At 44.3% G+C, this 19,425-nt stretch overlaps 1 long non-coding RNA gene across 4 annotated transcripts in view; it reads left to right on the top strand.

Moving 5' to 3' along the window:
- Positions 1 to 19,425, top strand: part of LOC106482517 (uncharacterized) — a 66,306-nt gene that overhangs the window by 23,552 nt on the left and 23,329 nt on the right. The window contains exon 1 of one of the 4 annotated variants that reach the window (XR_001292169.2): positions 9,686 to 9,822. The exons of 2 other annotated variants lie outside the window; for them this stretch is intronic. This is a non-coding gene — a long non-coding RNA (uncharacterized lncRNA). Of the gene's footprint in view, positions 1 to 9,685; positions 9,823 to 19,425 lie in introns of those variants that run through there. One more of the 4 variants, XR_001292170.2, reaches the window with a different exon arrangement.

Raw genomic sequence — 19,425 nt, 5'->3', positions numbered from 1 at the left:
GCACTTTGCAGACTAATAGGAATCAGACAGGAGATTGGCAATGTGTGCCAAAGAACAGAGATGGAGCTGATGGTCACAATGGAGGAGTGGGAAGACACACCTCCATTTCCTCCCCTGCCCCAAGCAACTCGCGTCATTCCCTGCCTCAGTTTACCCATCTGTAAAATGCATAGAAAACACTTCCTGTAGCATGGATTTACCCCAGAAGGCAAAGTGGCAATGGCCATTGAATGGTGAGGCAGCGGCTATGGGTGAAGCTGAGAGCTTTGTCTTTTGGATGAGCTCCAGATGAGCGGGTGTACAAGCCCTGGTGGGAACTGGAGGATTATATCTCTCTACACTACAGCAATGTGACTGTCATTGCCTGTAAACCCTGAGTCTTTGGTCCTGGCACCCAAATCTCTCCATTCTGTTGCATGTTGCAGTAGAGCTGACAGACCGGAGTGTTGAGCTGTGTCCAGAGCCAGAGGGCATTCACAGAATTCTGCTCTGGAGCATCCTCTTCTTAGATATATAGTTCAGAAAATATGTCAAGCATTTTTGCTTTCAGCCTCTTTCGGTTATTGTCAGTCTCTCTTTTTCAAGTTCCTAGACAGTGGAAATTTTGTGTTACAGTCAGCTCTGTTGCTGCCCCCAAGTTGTTCTTCTCAGCTCCTCCTCCTCTGACTCTCTAGTGAAGAATAGTGTTTACATTCATTGCCATGTTTTTGTAAGCCAGAGAGATTTTCGACACCTGGAAAATAGAGCTTTTTAAAGTATTTCTTACCTCAACGACTTTTGCTTTATAAATCTTAGACTATTCCTTACAAATCAAGCTAAAAGAAAAGAAGTGGGAAACAGCAAAGTCCTCATGAAAGTATGAATAGTCAGTTGAAATTTAATGTGCAGCCAGTCTCTGCTGCTTGGTACATTTTATAATACAGCCATTCAGTACAGGCTCAATTATTTCTCAAACATGCTACCTTTTCTAGAAAGCCTGCTGGCTTAGCTACCTATTAAAACATGAGCATTTACCCTATTTATAGGAGACATTTTTACATAATGAAAACTGTGGATCAGATTTGATATGGCAGCCTCCCTACACTGCTTGTCTAATGATTTTGAAAAGTCTTCCTTGACTGCTACAATGCGCAATGCAAACATGCTGCCTGTAGCACAGCGCTAGAACATCTGCCTGTCAGACATGTGGCTCTCACCCTGGTAAAAACTGTCAGATTACCATTCCCTTGCAGCAGACAGTAAAATTATTCTAGGTTTTGGGGGCTTTTTTAGTGGAGTAACAGACGCTCAAAGGAATTGTTCGCCTGCTGGATGATTTCCATTGACAAGGGATAATCTTGCTGCAATAGAAAAGAAACAAAAAATGAGCTTTCGTTTTGTAAAGCCACTGAAAATATTAAAGGGAATGAAAGTAAAATATCAGTGCTGTATTTTTTATATCCATTTATAATTTTATATTTCTAGCATCTCACATTGCTATGGGCCTGATCCTCATAGGTGCTGAGTGTTAGCAATAAGTCTCCCAAGGATGGGTAGGGGCTAAAGATAATTTTTAACAGGAGGGGGAGCTCTCTCTGCACCAACTGCTAGGAAAACACTGCTTGCTCCAGGCAGAAAAAATTATCAGGGGAAAAGATGTGCTCACCATTTTGTTCCTCATGTGTTTTCCCATGTGTTTATAAGGAAAATATACAGGCTGTTAAATTGCAGAGATTTGGTTTTATATATATAACAATGCTACATAAATCTAATAGTAATACAAGCTTTCATGCAAAGTGTCCTTTCATTTGGTCCAAGAAGAAACAATAAAATACAGGCTTAGTTGGAACAGCCCAGTTGTTTTGAAGAAGTTTAGCACAGGAAGAGAAGAGTACTTTTGTCACATGCTTTAGAGGTCTGTAAGTGAGAAACTTTCTCTTAAACTTTCAAGAATGTTGTAGAATACTGAAAGCCCTGCAAGATACAGCCAAATGAGATATCTGAAATTTCCTATCAAAGAAATTTCACAAAACTCAGATTAGATAAAAGTAGTGTTGCCCTTTTGACTCAAGTTGATAAGAAAAAATTGAGGACTTACAAGTTACTTGATGAAAGAGGAGAAGGTGCTGGAGCAGTCATGTATTTCTTTGACTCAGTGTCATATATTTGCAAGGAATGTACAAAATCCTTGCTTTCTGAGTACAGAAAGAATCAAACGGCAGCATTTCCTCGCTTAGAGCTTCTGGCCCAGATCTGGCTCAGTTTTTCTCAGCATTGCATAGGAGGGCCTTCCGGAACACCCTTATTTCTCACTTTCAAGAACAGTGTTTCTTACTTTTCAATTTGTCTCTCTCTTACACATATGAGCACAAATGACCATATGTGCTGACATACACTCACACTTTCCCAAAAAAGCAGACAGCACAGTTCCACTGTCTAAATGGTCCGGCTTCCCGAACTGCCTTGCACTTGCCATTTTGATGGGCAGGGAGATGTCAGTAAGTCCTTTATCTATCTCAGACCAAAGCTAGAGTTTACCGACGGTCGTTTCAACCAGACTGAAACCCAACCAGCAATGCTATCTTGGGCCCAGTTTGCTTCGGAGAGGCAGAGTGATCATTTATTTCTTGGTGAGTTTTTACTAAATTCCCAGATTTTTTAATTATTATTTTTCACTGATCTCCCAGAGTGCTTCAGCAGGGAAAGCTCCCCTTTCCCCGGGAGTGTGTGTGCTGAGAGGGGACAGAAGAGCCGGGGGGGGGGGGGGGTCTCATGCCACTAGATGGCAGCAGTCCATTTCCATCAGGACCTCTCCTCCTGCCGTGGGGCTGGAGCCACCCCACTGGGGTTTCTAGGGCCAGGGGTCCTGGTGCCCGTCAAAGCAGCAGTGGGGTACTGGGAGAGGAACTTTGTTAAAGATGCTTTTTCATCACTCCTCCCCGCCCCGACCTCAATATCCCGTGTAAGGCCCATCCTGCGAATGGGGCAAGATCTGGGGAGCAACAGCGGAGAGCACAGTAAAAGGCAGCGGGATGATGCAGGAGAGACCACTGTCAGCTTCACTGTTAAATGCAGTATTATGAACAACGGGCAGTGTATTAGGGTGGTTTATTGTTTGATTTATCACGCTCTGGGTTTAAGGACTCCTAGCTGTTCCTGCTGGGTGATAAAGTAGCTCTCTCCCACCTCTGTTCTCTGTGATCCGTAAATGAATCTGTGGGAATTCAGTTTTATTTTCTCTCATATTTTGTGCCTCATTTCCTTCTGTCCATTCAAATATCAGATGTAGTTCAATTCTCCTGGCTGTTAACACACTGAGCAAGTATGACAGACTAACAGCCCTTTCATTTGATTTTTTAATTACTACTTTTTTCTTTGCAATGGAAATTTCTTAACTCATGAGTAAGAATTACCTTCCAATTTACAGCAATGGGCAAAGCAGTGCATGGCAAAGACATGTTTCCTTTTTGCACACTGTATTGTTTTTGGTTAGATTGCAGTTGTGACCTCTGTATATGTATTAGATGCTTAGGTGCTATTGTGATTGATGCAGGAGAAAAAGTATAGCCAGACAAGCCAAAGTTCTTTTTTTTTGCTTTTGCAAGGGCCATATCCTCACCTCGGAAAAGGAGGGATTTAAGTCTGCTGGTATTAATCTGATTAAGAATACGGAACATTTTTCATTATTTCTTTTTTGTTTCTTCTCTGTTGGGGTATTCTCAAGCACTAGGAAATTACACAACCAACATGATTATTTATTTGACTCATAATTGCAACAACTCATAATTTCAACAACCTTTGGAAGCAGCTTATGCCTGCCTGTTGAAATAGTTTTATTCAGTGACAGAATATCTCTGTGTCTGGACAACACGAAAGACTCTGATACATACCCTTAAAGCCATGACTTATGCTTCAATCTTATAAACAGATGGAGGAAAACAGCCTATAAGTTTACTTTTGTTTCTTAGCCTAGGAGAGCCATATTCACCTCTCAGCTTTGGTCCCAAATTCCTATCAAAGTAATGGCAGTTCAGGGCTGATTGATTGATTTTATCTCTGTGTATGTCATAGTTATGCCCATGAGGCACATGGAAGTCCTGAGCATTTCACAGTGACAACAGGACTGAGACGTGGACCTGCCTCTGCAAATCTCCCTCAGCTGGTATCAGAGGTTTAGGAGCTAGAACAGAGCAGCCCCCGGTCCACCTTGAAGAAGGAAGTGGGGCCAGGGTAGCAAATATTAGCCAACTCCTGGCAAACCACTCTCAAGAGAGGTCAGTACAACCCCTCCAGTTCCAGTTTCCAAAGGTGCATGTGCAAAACCTGCATTTATACACACAGGGGAGATGGCAAGAGACGCCACAGATGTTCAGATCAGAGGCCAGGCTCCAAACGTGTCAGGTAACACCTCACTGAGTGAGTGCCTTTCTTTTTAATGGTAGCTTTAGCTGAAGTTGGAACAGCAGGGATTAAAATTGATGCAGCTCTCCCACCAGGTCAGTGCTCTCATTAGGTACATATTTAACAGGAAGAAATTCTAGTGCTGAGCCAAAAACCACAGCACTAGACGTGAAATCAGGGTCCCCAAGAAACTCTGTGTCCTCAGAGCAGTTCTTTAGGCTCTAGCCTACTTTTGGTATTTACATTCATTTCTCCCTCAAAGGTTTTTGTTTACCCACGTAATGTGACAGTCATCTTCTCAGTGGAGCTCAGATTTTAGCCCAGGTGCAAGTCATGGCAGTGCACTGCCATTTCCTGATCAGCCGAATGACCTGGTGTGCTGTAGTTGAAGAAACAGGGAAAACTCCAGGTCCTCGGTGGACCAGTTTTGTTGAGAAGATGCAAGCCCTGGTGCCACTGCTACAGTTCTTTAGCAGCACAGTCATGCTGACAGAAGGAAGCAGGGATAAGGCTGAGAGGGCAATGTTTGATCTAGGCACTTGAAGGACTGTCCCCATCTTCTAATGCCCTTAGAATGGAGGGCATTAGCCAAAATAGCAGTTTTCCCCTTTCAAGTGCTGTCAGGGGTGCTAGATAGGAATTATGTGTATCCTGGAATGGAAAAAGCTTTCTCCAACATACTCCTCCAGACTTAACACCATAAAGCAGACAATTAGGACAGGTTTCTTCATGAGCAACAGAACAAGTAAAACGTAGCTTCCTGCAGATTTGCATCCTACGTTACTACAGGCTCCACTGCAGTAATCCCTGCTCCCTCCCCATGTCTCCCCTCACACCCACGCTAGGCACAGAATATGTGCTGTGATTATGTTCACACTAATTGGCAGGCTAAAATGCACGTGCAGCCTGGCCGGGCAGCTGCCACCAAAGAGAATGGCAGATGGCTGAGCTCTGAGCCTTCCTACCCAGAGCACGAGCATTTGGAGGATGGAGGGGGAAGGGGTTTTCAGGAGACATGCAGAAACTTTTCTTTAGTTCTTCTAGCTGTCTTTCAAATGTAGTTAGAATCAGCAAAGGAGCTCAAAATGTTGTAAGGAGGCACTGGCAGATGCAACACTGTGTGTTTCCATAGGAAACCAGGACGACAATGCTGACCTGAACTGAACTGGTTTTTGTGATTCAATAAAAACTCTACCTTCTGCATCTCCTAAACCTCTTCAACATGTCTGAAGTTACAAATGTTACCACATCGGAACAAGCTCTTTTTGGGTGAAGGCTGGAGCCATTTCCAAATTTTGCCCTTTCTGGGATGACACATAAATACAGGCTACAATTAGAAAATGTATAAATATTGAAACCAGAAGTGGTGAAACCTCTTTGTGTGAGTGAAAGAGCTGGTAGGATCCTTCCAGTTCCCGTATATCTGCCTGACCTTTTAGGTGGTCATGGTTTACTCTGGCATGAAGAAAATCCAGAGCAAGCAATAGGCTCCTTCTTCTCCCAGGCTGATTTCACAGTGCACTTGGTGGGTGCTGGCTGAGGAGAGAGGAACCAGACGAGCCTTGAGCTGTAGCACTACAGGGGTTGTTTCATGGTCAGTGTAAGCCAACCCGAGTCCTTGGTGCTGCTGAGAGGAGGCATCTTGCACGCCTTTGCCCTGGCCCATGTGGGTTTGGGGCCGTGTTAAACTGGCTCAGGGAACTGATCCAGATGAAAAGTAGAGAAAAAAAGGAAAAGAGCTGGTTTGAGGCTGGATCCATTCCCTGGTCTGGCTGACTACATGACCACTTGATAGCAAGCATCTGCGTGGGAGAAGGGGCCACTTTCTTTTTGAGCAGCAGCTGATATGTAGACCCATACAAGCCAGTTACAAGAGAACAGCCTGAGGCTGAAGCTAGACAAGCACTTCACTGGCACAAGCACTGGTGCCAAGAGCAGACCTGCCTTCCCCGCTGCCGGCCGCTGTTTCCTAACACGACACCGCCCCCACCTCATGCTGATGCGGTGGTTTGTGCAGTCATGCAGTGAGCTGGACTGAGAACCGAACTGGCTGAAAGCTCTTGGTTGGTTTTCAGCTAAATTAATTCCCTGCTCCAGCACGCTGTGTGGCCGCATGAGCTGGGGTGCCAGCCCAGGAGAGAGGGGAGCCCCAAAAAACATGTGACAGGGCACGGGGAGGAGGACAGACATCTCCCCCTTTCAACGTAGCATGGAGTTGCGCCCGATTAAATGACTAAGTAACTGTGCCCTTCATTAGTAGGATTGACAATGGCAACTTTTAATCAAGTATTTGGCTTGCAGAAGAGGTGGAGGAGGGATGGGATCACTTTTTCATTTACCACCAATACCTTAAAAAAAAAAAATCCAAACCAGAACTTTTTGTTGAACGCAGTACAGCAGCATTTTAAAAATTAGTGTGTGGGAGGGATAAGATATATTTTAAATCCCCACTTTCTCTACCCACCCATATGAATTTTAGCAAGGATCAGTTAAGCTGGTGATTGTTTTCCATATCGGATCTTGTATGTTTCTGCCAGAACTGAAGTTTTATGTGCCATTTATTACAGCACTGGAGTTGGTAGAAAGGTGTTGTAATGGAAATGCTGACATAACTTCACCCGCATGGCAACCTTGCTAAAGATATACACAGATCTGGGGAGATGACTTGGTAGTTTACACAGGACTCTGGGCTGACTTGACAAGAAGGATCTTCAAAAATAACTTATTGTTCCAAAAATAAACACAAAAAGGCTAACTACTGGGTGGCAAAACTGCTCTTGGCTTTATTGGAGTCCCAGGCCAAAGTCCAAGGTTTCTCCAGACAACGCTGTCACGGGACGGGGTTAATTACTTGAGGTGTGGCTGGAATTGTTGGGTGTGATTTATTAACACTTTTTATCTGATATATGAGGTACCTGAAAGAGAGAGGAAAAACTAGTTAAGCTGGAATAGCCCTGCTTTGCTGAAGGTGGAGGTGAAGAGAGCACTAGACTAAACATGCGTTATTGATGCAGTGCCCTGCTGTCCCTGTGTAATTTCGGAGGAGAGCTGCCAAATGTTCCCCTGAAGCGAGTACCTGAGCCCCTCTGGGGCTGCATCTGGCTTGTGTGGTCACACTCAGGGTTTCCTTTCATGTTTTTCATGCCTGTGATCCCTTTAGCTCATGTGGAGCGAAAAACTGTTCACAGGGAGGAGGAACAAAGGCTGGATATTTTAAGCAACGATGCCGTGGTCTTCAGGGAGTTTCTGATTACATATTTTAAGGGAGCTGCCTTTCTCTGTTTTCCCATTGAAACACACGTTGTGCCACAAACCACATGGTGAACAATCAGCAGAGCAAACCGACTGCAGGTGTAGGCAGCAACCGTTCGACTTGGTGAAGTGTGCCTGGCGTCTGCAGGGTACGATCCAGAAGAGATGTTACTGTGGAAAATAATTTTATACTTAACAACATACGAAAGCACTTCAACTGTGGATGTCATTATCTTGATTTTTAAGGAAACCAAGTCCAATTTGACCTTTGAACAAACCTGAACTTAGTTGTTTGTAGCTGGAAGAACTGTGCAAAAATCAGGAAGTTCTGAGCCTCATTTAAGCAGAAGTCCTTGTTCAAACCACAAAATCTAAAGAGAAGTTTAAGCCTGGGGCTTGTAACAAGAATTAGTTATTTCTACATAATGAAAGTTTCTCTTAGCAATGCACCACTGTTTAAACACGGAGGTAACACCTAGTCAGCAGGACCCAGAGCACTGGAAATTCAACAGATACTCAGGATTCTGCATATGTGAGGCAGAGCCACATGGGAGAGCAATGGAAGCATCACCAGAGCTGGAAAAATAAATTCAATATATACATTTCTATATAGTTTGGAAAAGGTGCATGCATTACTTGAAAAATAGGATATTGTTTGAACATGAGATGTTTTAAACTCAAAAAACATTAGGGTGAAAAGCCCCCATGTAGGCATGCCCAGCTGACTGAAGGAGCTAGCATAGTATGGCACATCTCTTTTAGCAATGGATAGCCTCATTTTGGAGGATATATTTAATTCACTACTCTGTTCCCTGGACAATAATCTCCAGAGAAATGCTATATTGGGGTAGCTATGGCAGCATCTACCACACATCTCAAGATACAGGGCTCAACAGATGGTCGTGGCTGTGTTTACTCATTTCCTTGTGATAACAGTGTCCATCCACTATGTGGAAACCCAGATTGCATTAGTAAAGTTACAAAGCTAATAAAGCTGTGACATCTTTGTTTTCAACTCTCTTGTGCATGTTTACTGAATTCAAGCCCTTTTGCTTTCTTTTTCTCTGCACATGACCTTGGAACTGCAGTAGAAACTTCCAGCAATTCCCTCCAGCTGGTTTCTCCCCACACAGGCACTGCCACGTGGGCAGGTCTGCACTTGGCCACCAACTCTCTTCACCGTAACTTCACGTAACTCCAGGCTCCATCTGAGATCAGCTTTCAGCTGGAAACATGTTGGCAGTTTTTCTAGAGATGCTTTGTAGGAAACCTGGAGTATTGTTGAAGGATTTTATTTCTCTGTACAGCTTGTAAAAGGCTTCTTGGAAACTAGAAACCTTTGCATTTTGTTTGAGTTTGCTTATCGGCCAGAAGCTCTTTCAGGTAACTCTTTCTAAGCCATGCTAAATGAACCCTGGGTAAGAAGGAGGTAGCAACTGCAAGTACTGTATATCTTTGCTTAGAAGTCATCGCTTCTAATTCTGTTCCCTCCTTATAAGCTTTAATATCAAGGACTACAAAATGAGGTCAAGCTCTATTAAATGTAAAGACTTTTCCCTGTGGAGTTTATAATGAAAGCAGCTTCAAAACAAAGGTTTCCATTTGGGGGGCGGGGGGGAAAGTCTCTGTAACAAAGAAGTCCCCAACTCAGTGCAGTGGCTTCACTTTCATTTGCTGGCTACAACAAAATGCAAAGGTTTGGCTTGAGATTTTAACCAGTGGTGATCCGGGCAGAACAGATAGGCCTGGGGAGGACAAATGAAGACATAAAGATGAGGGAATGGCAGAAGACTAGAAGGCATATTGCTACAGGACCTGACCTAGAACCAGTCTGGCAAGCAACACCCAAAATGCAGGCAGCTCCAGAGAGGGCAGAAAGCACAGCTGCATCATTAAAACCCACCGAGCCCAGCATGAGCAACAGCTGCATGCAATAAGAAAAATGAGATTGCAGCACGAGGGGCAGGGTTTCTCACTCATTTCCTTGTGGGCTAGGCACAGTTGGTTCCCCGTAGGTGCCCCTGAGGAACAGGCAGTTTGGCTTGTTCTTTGAGGTGAGGTGAGAAGCGTAATGGATATAGGAGCTAATTCCGAAGTGTAAAAACTGTTTGTGTAAAGGCACTGTGACCTCCTTGTTGGGCAATTCCTGTGTCAGAGCGTCTGTTAGGCAGAAGAGACCCTGTCCAAGTGGTAAGTCTGCAAATCTCTAAAGCCTGGTTTTCACACAGCAAAAATGTACTGGCTTGAATGGGGTGTTTAGTACTATTACAGTTATTTGTGGGGCTCTTTAGATTTGTGTTTTAAGATAGGTGGGTGCAGTGGTGTCTTAAGAAACAACTCTCTTTTTCACTTGAAACTGGAGATAAACATGGCCACACTTTTTAAAAGTAGCTCTTGCCCCTTATAGTCTGGCAAAGTAAGTCTGCTCTTTCTTTAAAGGCATCTCTTCTTCCTGTAGCCTTAGCAGACAGAGATTTCCTAGGCAGTTGTTAAAACATCAAGCCTGCCAAGAGCAAGAGAACTATTTTGGCTTCAGCTCTCAACTAATATTAACTGCATCGTGTTAAGGTTGCCATGTTTGAGGCGGTGTTGAAAGCCGTTTTATGAAGGCAGCAGCCAACTTGTTCGCCTCCTGCCGCTGGTTGCTCAGCTCTCCCCCGCTGCTGTTTAGCTCTCCGCTCTACATTTTTATCGCCGCAGTCAGTCGAGATATCATGCAAATGATATCCGCCTTTATTAGCGCCCCAGCGCGCTAGTGACGCACTGCAGACTTTCTCGCAGGAAACAAAAATTACCGAGGGGCGTGCTAGGAAGCGAGATGCGGGCCGGCTTTCTCCACCGAACGAGACTCTCGCCCTTTAAGAAAAAGCCTGCAGTAATTTTCCATTACCCTGCACAGTCTTGCCTACGTGGCAAGAATTGTTTGTGGAGGCTGGAGCATCACGGGTGAGGCGCGAGCCCTGCTCCGGCTGCTGTTGCCTGGCTACGGCGCTTGGTATGCAGGCGGCGCGCCAGGCTCCTGGGAAGCACCTTTGTTTCCAAGAAGGCATTTGAATTCTGTTTTCGTGCTGAAGGCAGAGGACAAACGATGCCTTTCCGAAGCTGCGCTGCAGAATTGGGGTTTCGAAATATCACGAGCCTCTCAAAGTACTCGGTAGTGATAATAATGCGTTTCGAGTCCGTCTCCTGTGATGAATTTTCTGCCTCCGTGCAAGGAAATAGCCGATTATAAGGAGGTCCTATTGTTTGTTTGCTATTATACCAATCACAAAAGCCGCTTTTTCGAGGCAGTGTTTCGAATCACTGAGAAATCATGCCAGCAAAATCTCCCAAACGTCTCCCCAGTTCTGTCGTTTCCTAATAAACTGGACTGATGTTTGTTGTTCCTAAGTCGATAAACAGATTACGTTACGTAACCTTTGGGGTCCTGATGAGCGAGTCTCTGCTGCAGTCTGTGTAGGGTAGTCCGAAATACTTGAAATGCTACCGGTGAAATCTGTAGGAGGCCGGAGGATCCAGGTTCACATGCTTTCTCTGCTCCCTGAGGCTGTGCTCAAAGTACAGCACGTAGCATTAGCATGACTGGCACTTTCTTGACGTGTCAGACATGGCTTCAGTTCAGGGATAACTTATCTGCAAGAGGCCGGAGGCCTCCACTAATAACGCAGCTTTGTACTCCTCCGTTAGCAGCCTGTTGTCAAGGGCTCTGCCTACACCCGCAGCCAAACCCGCAGCACCCAGCGATACCCGTAAAGCAGCCAAGCCCTCCCCATCAGGTAACTCTGCCATTTCTGCTCTGCAGCACCTCCAGGCCCTCCTGAGAGCTGGCCCGCAGTAGGGGAGAACGTGTACTTTCAGGGCGTCCATCTAACACTGGAAAGCTGAGAACTGAAACAATCTTAGTATAGACGGAACAAATTGGGTGTCCTTATAACTTTACTTCAGAGAATATGAAGCCAGAAGGGAATTTAATGCTCGTAGCGCAATCCTACATTGCACAGGCTAATGAACCTGACCCAGCAGAGCCCCAGCACCGCTGCGTAGGAGGAGCACCTGCCCAGGCCTTGAGGGGCTCCAGCTTTCTGAGATGTCTCTCCTTGGGTGCTGGTGTAGCCCTCTCTGAAGCCCTCCCTGTAGCCCTGTCACCCAGTAGTGCTTGCCTTGTAACTGCAGCTTCTTTGAGGTTTCTAATTTAAAGATATGGGTTCCTGGAGTTTCTCTTAAGGAAAATCAGCAATGTTTTCTGCCATACTGAGCCCAGCTTTCTGTGCTCCCCTTCTCTTCGGTCCCATCTCCTTGCTTCCAGCCTTTCCACCGCTTCTACCTTGTCCCTGCTGCCAATGGCTCTGCTGCTGGTGCCGAGGCCACCCAGAAGCTCAGCTGATTCTCCCTGCCAGTTGGGTATCTGCACAGCGCTGCCCAAGCCCTGGAGAGCATTACAGAAAGGCTGGGGCTGGGCATGTTTATCTGCTTGGCTACATGCTATCTCTCACCTGGGATACGCTTGTCCTTCATCAGTGAAGTCTGCTCTATATGTTGGGAATGATTGAGCAGATGTTGAGGACAGTGAGTTTGCATATGCCTAGGTTGATTCCCCCCTCCCCTCCCCTCCATGTTAATTACTGGACTGTTTACAACAGCACCTTATTCACACTACACATTGCTTGGTTCCCTTCGTGCAGCTAAATTTTTGACTTGACCTATCTGTCCTTAGATTGTAACGTCAATTACTGCCTCTCAGCAATTTTAGGAACTCTCAGTACATAAGAGGATAGAGTTTGGCTGTTAAAAAGCAATTGTTAGTAGTGGCCCTTTTACTTTTCATTGTATTTTTAGACATGAAAAGCAGAGCTTCTGAACTCCTGAGGTTTTTTAAGAACAAAAGCCAATATCACAGGTTTGTGAAGGAGAGTCCCTCAGTGAAGCAGTTCTGGCCCAGCTTGACTTTTCTTGGAATTTGTTCGGGTAATAAAATGCAGAGGTTCAGCTCTGCCAGGATGAGGGTTTGCCTCCGTTGTTTGAGCAGTTAGGAATGTGGGTGAGTCACTGCCTTGTTTGAGGAACGAAACCTTAGATCTGTGTTTCTTAAGATTTTGTTTGCTTTTATAAACTGTTGTGTTTTTAAAGGTAACTTGCACTCCAGTGGCTTTTCTATGCCTCAGTCTTAACATCCGGATTCATATTTTGTATGTCCTTATTTTTAAAAATGTATAAATGAGAATACATCTTTTATCCTGTGCATTTCTTAGCACACGTTCTAGCAGATCTTGTAAGTTCAAAGTAGGCAAAACCACTTGGATCTGCTTATCGTGTATTTCCAGATACAATCCCAGTTCTTGCCTATCATTCTCTGAAGCAGAGTCTGGATGATATCGGTCCTGTTAACTTCTGTCCTTGGGAATCAAGGTTCTCCTGCACAACCAGTGCTGCAGAAATTGTTCAGGGTGCAGTTCTTCTACAGCAATGTCACTAATTAAAATAGCAGCAATTTCCAAATACAAAATTAGACTAGTCTTTGACAGCAATTTATTTCAGGAAGGCAAGAAAACCAGAGAAGGAGAGAATGTGTGGGAAAGACACACAGCAAAACACAGCACAATTTTCAAACTCTTTTAGCTTCCAACTGTTATTAAACTTAGGGACCTGTGGTCATTTTGCAGCCATCTGAATGAATTATCTGATTTCAGAGGTTTTAAATATCCCAAATGTTTTTTCTGCTTTTGAAAACGAGGTTCTTATTTTATGCAAATGCTTAAATATGAATTTAGGTCCCTACTTTTATGTTTCCCCAATTGAAAAAAGGTGAGAAAACATTCCTTTCATACATAACCTGTGCCATTTTCCTTTACTGCAGCTTGACATCTAAAAATGACCTTTTTTTTTTCTTTTCTTTCTGCAATGGCTAGGCTCCATTCTCAGCTGTAGGTTTTTTTTTCATTTTGTTTCTTTTACGTTTTGTGATACAAGTCTACCAGTTACTTCCAATTATTCATTATTTATTCCACAGCAAAGATATGACTCATGTGACTATGTAATTATATCCAAACAAATTTGGGTTTCTTTTGTTGCAAAATGTTCTGGGGCTACAGATCTGATTTGAATGCATGATAAGCTCTGAGCATTGAGATTACAAGAAAAACTATCTGCAAAATCCTAAGGATTAAGGTCATGCATGAGATATTTAATTCTCCCTCCTGCAAGGCTTGATTGCAACATATATTCAGCTCCCACTGACTTTTTAAAATAGGATAGCTTGAAAAATAGACCATATTCTGTCAGATTCACTTCACGGCTAGAGGAGCTGGAGGTGCTGAAGAAATAGGAAACTGTGAAGAAAGGAAGAGGCAGGGATCAGGAGGGTCAAAATCCCTGCTGGCTGGCAGCTTGAAAGAGGGGAAAATCACTAAGACTCTTTCTTTCTTCCAGAATTTGATCCGCTATAGAATTAACTAAATCAGAGTGGGCAGTTCTTCCTCTTCTTTATTACTGAGATTGTGGCAGTGTTTCGGAGTCGCTGTCGGGACTGAGGCTCCATTGTGCCAGGTGAGCCGAAGAACCTGTGTCCTCATAAGTAAAAGATGCAATGTGAAGGTATAGGAAATTTGGAGAACAGAATGGAGATGATGGGGGAAGCACTTCTGCCTTATGGAAATCCAGACATAATGTTTTTCCCTGGGACTATATATTTTACGAAGCTCCCCCTTCTATCCTGGCAGCCTCACTAGCCTGGCTGTCTGAAACCTTTAACAGTTGCTCTGTGGCTGGATGCTGGGGATGGAGAATTATTTGGAAACAATGAAGAAATATCTCAAGGAGTTATGAGAACAGTATCTGCAATATCATCTTGTGTCCTACACAGAATGCTGCTGTCAGTCCTGCCAGCCCCCTAACCTACTGGTTATATCCTTCTGCATGAGGAATTGGGTGTAGATACATGCTTGTCTATTGCTGTAGAGAGAAAGGAAGCAGTAGGAGTGGAATAGAGTATCGTGCACTTTTCTCACCCACCCTTTGCTGTTATCTACGTTTGGCTAATGTTTGCATGTTTCCCTCCACTCCATGCAGCAGAGGGTAGCACTGGGCTCATAAACTTAAAGAAAGTATTTTTACTTTTTGTATGCAAATATAACACTTTTGAAAGGTGTCAAATTGATATCCCTCTAGTTTGCAGAATTTGATTTGTGTCCCAAACAGGTAGTACACAGTACAGCACGCACCTCTGTGCTTGCTTCCCTCGTGTCATGTCATGAAACAATATGCCACAAAGCCTTGCCTTGAAGGAAGGTAAAATTGGAATTCCTCTCTGTGGGCCAGAGTTCCTGAAGCACTTAAGACTGCCACTCATCTCTGGTGAATCTGTCAGTGGCTGTTTTTTAAAGAGCTGATAATTCTCTTTCTGCTTGAAATTGCTCTGAGATCACCAATTCTCTTTCCATAAACTATTGAAAATTGTCTGAGGGGAATGACCTCTAGTAACTGATTCACAAATGGCGCATATCCTTACCAAGAGCAAACCACCCTGTTTTTTAACAGTTAAGTATCAATCAGCTGCACACATTGCCTCTTGGAATAACCTGTGGCCATAACAGGTTATTCTGCTGGAGACATCTCTTTAGTTGCTTCCTTTCTTCATGATGTCTGTAACTAGGGCATTGCTGCTCTCTGACTGCATGTCCCAAGGGACCCTGATGATGTTTGTGAAAGCCTGATTGGCCTGAGAAAGAGGTGGAGAAATGCAGCTCTCTGCACAGGATATATTTAGTGAATGCAGCTGTGGGAGGCAACAGGAACAAGAGAGCTCTTGTACTGCCAGAGTTCTGACGGCTCACAAACCTAAATAATCTGCTATTTTCTTGGCAATACACTTTCCCCCTCTACAGTTTTATTTTTATTTTTTTTGAATGTAAACTTACAGTTTGATATAGCCAGAATTCTTCCCTGAGCTTAGAAATGAGATGTGTTACGGTGCCAGTCCTGCCACCCTTCAAAGGAAGCAGCATATGCCTTCCACAAGTGCTGTACCTTATCCATGGCAAGGAGGGAGATCTGATCTCATTTTCATCCATGAGAGAAGCTAGTGTTGTAGGAATGTGTCCTTCTTGTATGTTCTAGTACTTGCTCAGGGCTGGAAGTAGCCCTGCAGCACTAGTATGGTCTTTCCCCCAAGCTAACACACTCTGCTTCTTGCTAGGGGTGATGAGCCTGGGTGGAGAGCCTGCTCTGGGTTTGTTAGAGCACTTCATCATGCCATATAAACACTCTGCTGATCTTGCTGGCTTCCCTGAGAGTGTGATTCAACATCCTCTCGTACGTCATGGAATACAAAAATGGGCTTTCCAGCCCGCTGTGTCGAGTGAGAGCCTGCTCCTGTTGCTCTGCTTTAGGACCCCATTTGTCTGTACTCCCAGACTGTGTCAAGACTGGTCCCTGTACTTTAAAAAAAAAAAAAAAAAAAGACTGAAGATGGGGAATTCCCTGTGCATCGTCTTCCCTGGCTTGTTCAGCAGTGCACAACAAGCCATGATCTGGTCTGCTTCAGGCCTTAAAGGTTTATGATGAATTAAACTGTAGATTATAGGAAAGAACTACTTTTTTTTTTTTTTTTGTCGTCTTCTAAGAGGTCAGAAGATCAAAACTGGTGTAGGAAGGTTTGAAGTATGCCTTTGTGCCTGGGCACGGTCGAAGGATTATGAAGATGTACATGTTTAGAGGGAGACAGACCATGCCATCACTCTCTTAGGGTTTACCATGCGCATTTTTACCTGATAACAGAGACACCGTAGCAGCCCTGCCAGGAGCAGCTGCAGGCAGGACAGAGTAAAGCAGCCCCAGCCTGGTTCCCAGTTCCCTCTGCCATGGCAGCACCCTGCCTGTTCCCACGCCCGTGGTGGCCTGCACCAGCATCTCATTCCCAGGAAAAGGGAGCTTGGCATTGACTTGTACCCACCCAAACTTCTTACTGGAAATTTCTCCTGCAGATGGCTGTCACAGGTTCTACCACAAGCTGGGACAGATCCTAAAATACATCCAGCCTTTGTTGAAAGTGTGCATTCATTCTGAATATAGCTGTCCTGCCTTTGCACACTGACCCAAGTTAATTTATCAAAAGACTTCCAGTGGTCAGTTTTAATGTTGAAAGCATTAACTAAAAATACTTTCTACAAAAGTGTAGAAAAACATATCTGAACAAATCTGCAATGAACAAATCTGCACTGACAGCGAGATGCACTAGATAACCGGCCTTTTCTGTCCCTATTCTTACCGAGTCTGTGCCTGTGACTCGAGTGTTCCAGCAATTAAGTGGTTAACTTCAGGACTAATTGGCTCTGAGAGCTCCAGTCCTTTGCAACAGATTATTGGCATGCTGTTTAAGAGCAGCTTCCCTTCCCTTCCCCCATCATTATAAAAACATGTACTGTAGCAAGAAACTGAATACCACATGGTGCACTATACAGATCCCATCAGTACTGCAGCTCAGGATTTAGCACAAAAGTCCCTTTATATTTGGGACCTCGAGGGAGAAAATTCTAGAGCGCAAGATCGCAACGATACCGACTGAATCAGCAGATTTATTTTCCGAGCGATCCCTGTACATGGCGTTTGAGCGTGAGCCCTGCCCGCCCTTGTGCGCTGGCGCTGCGCTGCGCACACCCAGTCACCACGCTCCGCAGGACTTAAAAATTACTGGGTGTGGAAGAATTTGGGGTGTTTTCCAAAAGCTGCAGCCTCTTAGGCAGGCGTGAAAGGCTGGACAGGGTGCGAGAGGGAGAGCGCTGTGTGCTCCTGGCCATTGCTGTGTTTATCAGGTTACAGCTTGGAGAGGGCTCTCTGTCGAGAGCCCCTGAGGGGCTGGATGCAAAGAGAGAAAAATGAAGGCAAAGGGAATGGGGGGAAAAAAAAAAGAAAAGGTGCGTTTCTGCTTTCCCCCGGGATGCGTGCGTTTAGGCAGCTGTCTGTAGAGGCAGTCGCCATTTTGTGAAACAGAAATAACGCAGCAAAGAGACATGTTGTAGTCACAGAAGTTTCTATTTTAAGTGTTTCCTTTTAGTTTTAATCGAGAGGTTGCTCCTCCTTTACCCTCTTTCAGTCCAAAGGCTTTTATTTTAATCTTAAAGTAAAGCAGCAACAAGGACAAGAAAGAAAACGAGGAAAAGGGGCTAAGTTCTCCCAGGGAGGTCAAAATCAAGTCTGTCTCCCGGAGACTTGGAAAATTTTTAAGGTGTAACTTGGCTCCAGAAATATCCCCAAGTCCATAGTTAAGATAACCAAACAGAGTTTTAACATGGCTGCGCACCCAGTGTAACGTAGGCAAAACCATAGCTGAGATGTTCACAGAAAATGTAGTTTTTCAGTTGAGGATTAGGTATGTTTTTAAGCAGAGTATTTGGTTCTAGTAGAAGAAAGTGGCTGACCGATCCAGGCACACAAAATACCAGTGTTTTTTGGTTTGCACTGGCTGACTTGACTTCCAGGTGGAATTTAAGGTATTAGTTTTGATCTAAGATCTCTGATAGATTTCTCTCTAGTACCACAGAACTGGTCATTTGATCAGATGAGAACACGCGGATTGTTAGGAGCAGAAGTCGCACTGAATCTCCTTTAGCATAAAGTTCTTAGAGCAAGTTACTGGGCATTTTTGTTAAGTGTCTTCAGTGCTGGAATGTACTTTCTCCACTCTTTTGGCTCTTTTGCTTTCAAAGTACATTATAAGGCTCATTTATTTAACAAGTCTCTGAGAAATGGGAGAGGGAGCATTAATGCTGGTGTTTGGGAGTACAGGATTTTGGTTTTGCTTTTTTTTTTTTTCTGGTTTCAGAGTTGGGAAAAGCTGCTCATTTATTTTTCATGTAGCTATATTTTTATCCTGGCTTCTTAAGGAGGCAGGACTCGTAAAATTGTGCTGTTAGAGGCTTCCCAGCAACTTTGCATGTGATATTCAGTTTCAAATAAATCCGAGTTGTAGAGTTTCTGCACTTTTGGAGAAGCTGCTGGTTACAGAGACACAAATTAGCGCTTCCACTAAAATAAGACAACATGAATTCAAAGGTTATCTCCTTTGCTTTGCTTGCTGATCAGGCAACCGCCATCTGTGCACCGGCAGACCAGTCAGCAATGTGTAGATCGGAAACATCCCTGCCTATGCCACGGTCCCCAATTCGGTGGCCTGAAGTCAGGGTGGAGAGCGGGGGCTCCCAGGCAAGAGGAAAGTTCCTGCGACTGTCACAGGGAGGACACCGGGGAGCCTCTGCGTGGGGAGTAAGGAAGGGCGCTAACCGAGTATGTAGGCTGCCACCTATTAGGAAGCTGGGCCTTGTTATTTCAGTCGCTCGCAAAACACATATTAACTTCCAAGCATGATATTCAAATCCAAAATAGGATTTCAAAAAAATATTAGTCACAACCAATACCACGAGTAGGTCACATTCCTCCGTGTACAGAGACAGCTAGGTAGGTCAGGTTCTGCTTCGTTACTGCCACCTCATTAGCTGCAGTTTGATTTTGCAAGGTGTTTGATCCACTCTCTCTGATGGTCAGAAAAGAGTGTTTCCTTTTGAAAAGAATTCTCCGAGACAGTGATTCCTCCACCGCAGAAAAACAATGTAAAGAACCATTTTTGCCATCTCGAGATCATTATCTTCTTGACTGTCCTTTTTTACTCTGTTAAGGTTGCTTTAAATCCACAGGTCAAATGCAACTTTGATCTACACAAATGCAAAATGCACTGGTATTCACCAGCAATCAGAATACAAGTACAGGGCTTTTCTATGAACTTTGTGTGCATCTTTGGTTTGT

The sequence above is a fragment of the Apteryx mantelli genome, chromosome 15, assembly GCF_036417845.1.
Source record: "Apteryx mantelli isolate bAptMan1 chromosome 15, bAptMan1.hap1, whole genome shotgun sequence".
Taxonomy (NCBI): Eukaryota; Metazoa; Chordata; class Aves; order Apterygiformes; family Apterygidae; genus Apteryx; species Apteryx mantelli.
Note: the sequence above shows the minus strand (reverse complement) of the source record. Positions and strands in the feature narration are given on the sequence as shown.